The following is a 7700-nucleotide window of genomic DNA, read 5'->3' as shown; positions in this document are numbered from 1 at the left end:
TGCAGCTGTCATGGGAATGCTGGTGTTTCTGAAACAGATAGTAGGGGGAGAAGAAGAAAGTATCAGTGTGTATCTTGACCCCGGTTGTTTAGTTTAGTTTTTTTTTTTTTTTCCCTGTGTGACAAATGGCAGCTTGTTTACTCAGTAAAAAGGACCATGATGGTTCATGAGTTTGTCCTTGACGCAATTATTTCAACAGTTTGGCATCAAAGCTCCGCTCTGATACAAACCGTATGAGTCAGATTGTAGCAAGGATGCCCACAGCCAAAGACCACCATGTAAAGAGCCTGCGCAAGTAAAGACAGCTAGTGACGCAATATATTACAGTGGCATGGCCATAGTCTCTCTCTCTCTCTCTCTCTCTCTCTCTCATATCCAGTCACAATAGAAGAAGGAAAACAACATGTGGAATAAAGTAATATATCTCCAGTGCTGTTTGATGTGAGCATCAGTGTGATACAAGGTTCCATCAGAGCAGCATCACACATGACTTAGTTTAATTCAGTGTAATGAAGCGTCATACTTTAGTCCTACCGTGTTGCTAATAGCCTGGAGCCTATTAGTTCCCCTATCTTCCCATTCTTATCATTAACCCCCTCGCATGCTGCCCTTAACTGTAATGCAGTTGCGTCATGCGCTAATTTAATTCATAAAGCAGAAATTAAATATGCAAATGGCACAGTGGTGAGGGGAAACACAAATAGTGGGGGTCTAACTACTTGCACGCCATTTGGAGGATGATGACAAAAAGATGAAAAAGAGAGTAATTGAAGCTAATTAGCATAAGTCTCTCATTTCAAAATGTAATAGACGGAGCGCGGCAGCGTCGGCCGTAATGCAAAGCGACGTGCCCATTGTGCAGTGGATTAAACAGCGAGTGATACGCGATTCTGCATCTCGCCATACAAGTCAGGAGAAACAAAGAGGAGACGTTAGATGAATTTCCACCCATGTCTGAGCCGGAGCTGTGTGACTGAATCGAGCTGACACTGAAGTCGGATCGCAGAGTGGAGCACCCAGCATCCCCCCTCTCTCTCTCTCTCCTACTCTCTCTCTCCCTGTCTCTGTCAGGGTGTTACAGAGACCAACGTCGCCCCCTCGTGTCTGCCCACTTTCTTTAAAAAAAAAAAAAAAAATCACTGTAGATGAAGGGAGGAACCAGCCACCGCCGGAACTTGTACACTTGTTTCCTCTCACCAGAGCAGGAGATTATTTATTGCCTGATATAATACAGCGAATTAAACTGTGTGATTCGTGTCACTTTCTACCACTTCTTTTCACGTTTTTCCTTGAGACACGTGATCCTGATTGCTTCACACACAGTGTTGGAAGAGGGATGCTGATCCTTTTTTATTATTATTAAGCAGAAGCAATAAAAAACAATATAACATACTCACACACATTAGAATATAAGTCATGAGTTCAAAACAGATGATAGTTCATGTGGGCATGTGTAATAACCTAGTCATAGCCAACTTAAGGTGTGTAGAGTAACTTTACTTGTTATGCAGACAAATGGCATCAGTGTTTCAAATCTTATAATTATATCAAGTTAATTTGTATAATTGCTTACACTTAATATAGTTTAGTTTTGATCACACACACACACAGACACACACGCACACACACGCACACACACACACACACACACACACACACACACACACACACACACACACACACACACACACACACACATACACCAGGAGTTTAAGAAAAAAAAAGAAAACTTCAAACTTCATTCTGAAGGACAAACAATTGAAAGGGTCATGTGTGTCTCCTTCAAACATGAATCTTAGAATTGAGGCCAAACAGTTCAATCTCAGTTTCATTAGACCAGAAATTCTTGCGTCTTATTCTGTTTTTTTCCCCCCTAGACTTTCAAAGACATTTCTGCTGCATCGAAGGTTCCTAAAAGCACAGTGGCTTTTATTTTTTCTTGTATGGTAGAGGTTTGGAATTAAAAGGACTCTGGCCAAGTGAGAAACAACGGAAGGTTTCTTTGGCCTGAGAGTTTGACCAAGAACCTGCAGGCTGAGCTCCACAGATCCTGTGTGTAGGTTGTTGAAATTTAGAAGTGGACAACTGTCACTGCAGCTCTCCTGATCTGAGCTTTATGGCAGAGTGTTCAGACGAACACTCTCATCAGCGAAAGTTTGCAATGAAAACCACCCAAATGACTCTCAGACTGTGAGAAACAAGAACTTCTGCTCTGATGAAACTGAAATTGAACTGTTTGGTCTCAGTTCTGAGCATCATTTGCAGAGGGAACCAGACATTATGCCATTAGGAGTCAGTAGTTTGATTGATGGCACCATTATCTTACTCATTCTAATGTTTTCTTTCCTTTAAATGTAATGAAATTATTGCCCACGTTTCATAGATTGCTCACTTGGAGATATAACTCCATCCCTGCAGCATTTATTTCTTCTGGTGGTGTGCACCTGTTTAAAAGCAACTGAACTGTAGTATAAAAGAGGAAGGTGTCAGCCAGCAGGTGCTAGTTATTCTAATGCATAACAAATGATCACACAGAGGGGAAACAAGAACTTGAAAACACTACTTTGAACTTTCACTGTGGCCTGCTTAACCTCTAGTTGTATTAAACATTTAACGTGTTAAGAGATGGTCTTCCCACAGGTGTGTGTGTGTGTGTGTGTGTGTGTGTGTGTGTGTGTGTGTGTGTGTGGTCACCAAACTCAGTATAAACACTCCTTTTCCCAGCAGGTATTTTGGCTTGTCATAGTAAGAAAAGCACATGTTTTATAATAACATTAACAACGGCTCCTTGACGGCATCAGCGAGTCTGCTCTGTGAAAACCAAATGTAATTCAGCCATGATTAATTTCATTATGTATACTCGCCCTTTTCCTACCGGGGCATGTCAAAATATCTTTGAATAATAAAAGTGGAATATGCTGCAGGAAGATTGAAGGACATGCCAATCAACAACAGTCTGCGCACGGTCCTGAGAGGACAGCTAATCAAACCCAAATATGTGAAAACATCTGTGTGAGCGGATTGTGGAGGTGTACTGTGCAGTTGTTTTTTTAAAATATGCGTGAACAGATCCTCACTGAGGGCGTTATTAATATTAGCAAACAACATTATCACATTGTTCATTCATACCTGCATTGAAAAGGTCTGGCATCTTACCTCTATTTGCTTCCTCCCTGAGAATTGGGATGAGCAGACTGACGCCTGCTCTCATGTGGTCCTCCTTCTTATTTAAGAGAGGGATGAAAGAGCGGTACCAATCTTATCATTCAGTCCTAACCGAGAAATAAGCATATTTCCTAAAATGTCACACCGATCTCTGAAGGGCTTTTATGTTTGTTCAATAAGCTACAACTTCCCATGATAAATCTGTGCGGCATAAATTCATGTAAATATAAGGGGAATATAATCCACACATAAAGACTGTGGTTAACTGCGTTTGGTTCCGCTTCATACTTGGTTGTTTCCCCATGAGTAAGAATAACATCGGCGGCCATTCTTCTTTCATTCTTGGCACATTTATAATTTAGTGGCTCCAAAATGACAAATGGGACATAATTTTTGACAAATGATATCATAACGGGCCGTGATGTGAGGGGCTAACAGACTAAAGCTGGTCTGTAGGTAAAAGCGCAGTAGGCCATTAAAATTTCATAATATGAACAAAAAGGCAATTAAGCTATCATTAAGAGGGTTAGCACTCAAAGGATATACCTCAAGCCTATTACAGTGCCCTTCGACAGCCGTGCACCCAGCTGCTGCTCAAAAAACTGCACTTCAGAGACTGCAGCAGAACTGAGTTTGAGCACAATGACAAACGGGGAGGCAGGTATATGGGAGGTATAGACCCTTTCAATATGTCAACAAGAGTCTGTGTGGGTTTGGATTTAAGTGCACAATCACTGCACAGGAAAATGAGTCCAGGGCTGCCTCAAATGTACTCAGCAGAGAGAAAGGGGGGAAAAAAGAAGCTTGTTAATTTCTGTGATGTTAACTCATTGGCTTACTGAGGCCCCAAGGCTGTAAATGCTGTAAAAACCATAAAAGAGAACAGAGTGGCTCAATAAACAAGCGATGTAAATGAGAGTAGCTCTGTCTCATAGTCACAATAATCAAGGTTGAGAAGAAAAAAAAAAAAAAGGGATCGATACATAGCAAATGCAATTTGTTGTTTAATAACTGTCCCACTCCTTCTTGATAGATTCCATTCAGCCGTCTCATGAGGCTGCAGTGAGAGGGGTGGGTAAACAGTGCGGATGCAGTTGTGTATTAAGAGCATAATATATTCACCCTTCAACCTCAAATGAGTGTGATCTACCTCATTTGTCCCATTTGAGCTCCGGTAATTGCGTTAGTGTAGAAAGTACAGTGTTGCTGTGAGCTGGACGAGAACATGGACAAAATGGATGGCTGTGCCCTCAGCCCAAAGTGACTGTGTGTGTGATCAGTGTCTGTCCCAGACAGCTGCAGGGTGACTCCCTGCCCTGATGGCCATTACTCAGTCTGATGGATGGTGGAATGGCAGAGGGAGTGGTGGTGGGGAGAGAAAAGCCAAGGGAGGTGGTGGGAAGGAAAAGAGGGAGCGATTGGACTTAAAGCGGAGGAGTGGACAGTAGATCAGGGCAGGATGAGAGAGAGAGAGAGAGAGCAGCAGTGTGAGGGGAGGAAGAGGGGCCTCGGGAGGTTGAGGTGTTAAAAGGAGACGAGGTGGAGGTGAGGGGGGGAGAAAAAGGGGAGAAGAGATGGCGATCTGGAATCCGGGCATGACAGTCTTTGATAACAAATGGAAGAGGAGCAGGCGAGAGAAGAGGAGAAGATGAAGCTGATGCTACTTTAGGTAATTGGTTTATTTTCACAGAGAGAATCCATCACCATTTCTGTAAATACATCAGTAACTGTCAGTGAGATCATTTTCAACACTTGCGTCTTGGCATGATGCTAAAAAAACATTTTAAAAAAACCCAGACCATAAAGAAAGCTGGTGTCATTTAAATCAATGAAGTACACAAACTTTATATACTATACCGTAAGTAAATATAACAGAGCGAGCACATATTGACAGATAGAGGGAAACTTATAAGTAGAATGGATGTCAGGCCCGTGGAGAGTCTGTTAGGTAAACTGAGATTTTTAGGCTGATTAATTCATACAATCTAAAACACATATCACTAAATAAAACACAGGGAGATCAATGTTTGGCTTAAATGTTGCATATTAGGCTATATATCATGATATAAATTCAGATTTAGGTGATGTAGGTCCAGATCTGGCAGAAGTGAATGCGTGCAGGAGACATTCATAGAACCTGTGGGTTTGTGTGTGTGGTTTCTGTTCTGCAACACATTTACATTAGTTCTCATCTCTATCTGGAACTGGAGCCGGGTGTGCATCAACCAATGGGCTTGCTTGACATACAGATTGACATTTGGGACATGTACACTTCAGCTCTTCGGTGAACCAGAGTGACATGTGTTAACCCCCATATCCCATAACCCAACATCTCGCAACAGCCAGGTGATCTTTGATAAAGCTCATAAAATAAAATAAAAAAAAAACCCTACCCACATAATGGCACTTGGGATTTTGCAATATCAGAGTAGTGCTTGTCAAAAGCAGGGTCCCTCATATATTAAAACCGACTCCCAGTCATGGCGTCCTTTCACGATGCTCACCTTTGTAGCAATAACTGAGAGGGAGTCTGAGACGGCAATAACTCACGTGTTGATCAGCTGGGGCCAGCAGAGCATGTACAGCACCCTGTCAACATGCAACCATGAAGTTAATGTGGCGCTTGTGTTAGCAAACCATTGCTTACACATTATAACTCTATGTGCTCACAAATGTGGAAGCCTTGTGTTCTGGCTACCTGCTGAATTCAGGCAGTTTCTATATCTGATTAGCCATCTGCTGGCTGGTGCAAACAGGAAGTGTGCAGTCAGTTTATTATAGCTTTTTCTTTCTTCTCTTTTCTTGCTTTCTTTTTTTGTTACTGAGTATTACCTCCTGCATAGGGCTGGATATGAGAGCAGTGAGACTGAACTTAAAAGTTGCATACCATGAAACCAAAACAGTGACCTGACAGATGCTGCCAACGCTCCCTGAGGCTGAGGAGAACTGCAGAGTGGGTTTATTATTCTCTGTGGGCTCCTCCTTCCAGGTAACACTTCTCATATTGTTCACATATTAATACATGCAGACACTTAAAAAACATTATTAATATGAAATATTAGATAGATTAACACAGGTTTATGGCAAATAAACACCTTTTGTATCAACATACTATTGCTGCGTTCATAACAACTCGGAGGTCGGGATTCCAAACTCGGAAATTTCCGACTTCTGACATCATTCCGACATCACGCTGCAGGAACTCGGAAGAAAAAAACACATGGATACCTGAAGGAAGTTTGGCATGTTGTGGCTCATAGCTGAATACGAAAAATCAATGCAGCAGTAAATGATGTTTATTTTGGAGGAGAGGAGATGCCGCAGATGAGTGCACATATAATGTTATAGCCTTGATAACAGTTAAACGTTATTTCCGTCACATACGAGGACCACAATTTCACACCATACAACAATCACAGCTTAATATAAACATATTTCATTTTCAACACACAAAAATATGCATTCAAACCTCAACAAATAACTTAAAATGTCTAAATTCTAACCGTTTAAGACGAGGGCTGCCATGTTTTGATGTTGTTGTGACGTCAAGTCGGAAAGTCGGAGCTCTGATATGATGCCCGAGTTCCCGACCTGTAATTTCCGAGTTCGACGCCGTTCAATTCATTTTTTACAACTCGGAGCTCGTTTTTTTCCGACTTCCGAGTTGTCTTGAACGCAACATATGTACAGGACTTGATGGTGATAATGTCTGCATAGAAGACAGACAAGAAAAGTAAAACTCATCTGTGTACAATAATACTATAACTGCCATTGTTTAACTGCAAGAAATTAGTATACAGTCTCCCTCTCTCTGTGTCATACTGTCAAAGCCATAGAGCACAGGCTATTCTGAGAAAAAACACTTCTTCTCAGCCATATGCTGTTAATACCGTCACTCTAAAAACAGCTCAATAAGCAATCTGTATCTGTCTCAGCTTGGCCCTTGGCTCTGATGTGCTCCGCTCAGGGTCTGTTTGGTTATGCAGTGATTGCCTCCTTCCCTGCCCTCCTCACTCACTGCCTCCAAAGCCTCGCAGCTCCGGCATACACAAAACTGCATTTCTGAGGCTCCCCAGACAGTAGACCAATCTATGTGCTCATATTCATCTTAGCTGGAACTGATCTGTTCTCTGTCTAATGCACTGGCCTTTCCCCAGAGGTTAGGCGAGGCCCCCATCATATTCCTCCCACTCTCTCTTTTTCTCTCCATCTCTCTCTCTCTTTTCTGTTTGGCGCTCGCTGAGAAAATGAAAGATTTAATCCAGTTGAAGATGGCACGGACACTGAAACAAATATGATGCTCGGTATTGGTGCAGGTGCACTGTACACCTGCAGCCTCAAGAGTGAGTGGCGTGATGCGTGTGCGCTTGCCTGGGATTGATTGACAGCGGGACAGGGAGGTCCCCGTCATTGTCAGAGTCGGGGGAAAATGCTTGAAAGATTCGGAGAGAGGGGAATTGGTTTCTATCAAATCCCTTTTAAAAATGGATGAATCGTCTAAATGACTCAAGAGGCCATCTGCCCCCCCTCCACCC

This window comes from Trachurus japonicus, chromosome 1 (genome assembly GCF_045865225.1).
Source record: "Trachurus japonicus isolate A0001 chromosome 1, Traja_1.0".
Lineage (NCBI taxonomy): Eukaryota > Metazoa > Chordata > Actinopteri > Carangiformes > Carangidae > Trachurus > Trachurus japonicus.
Note: the sequence above shows the minus strand (reverse complement) of the source record.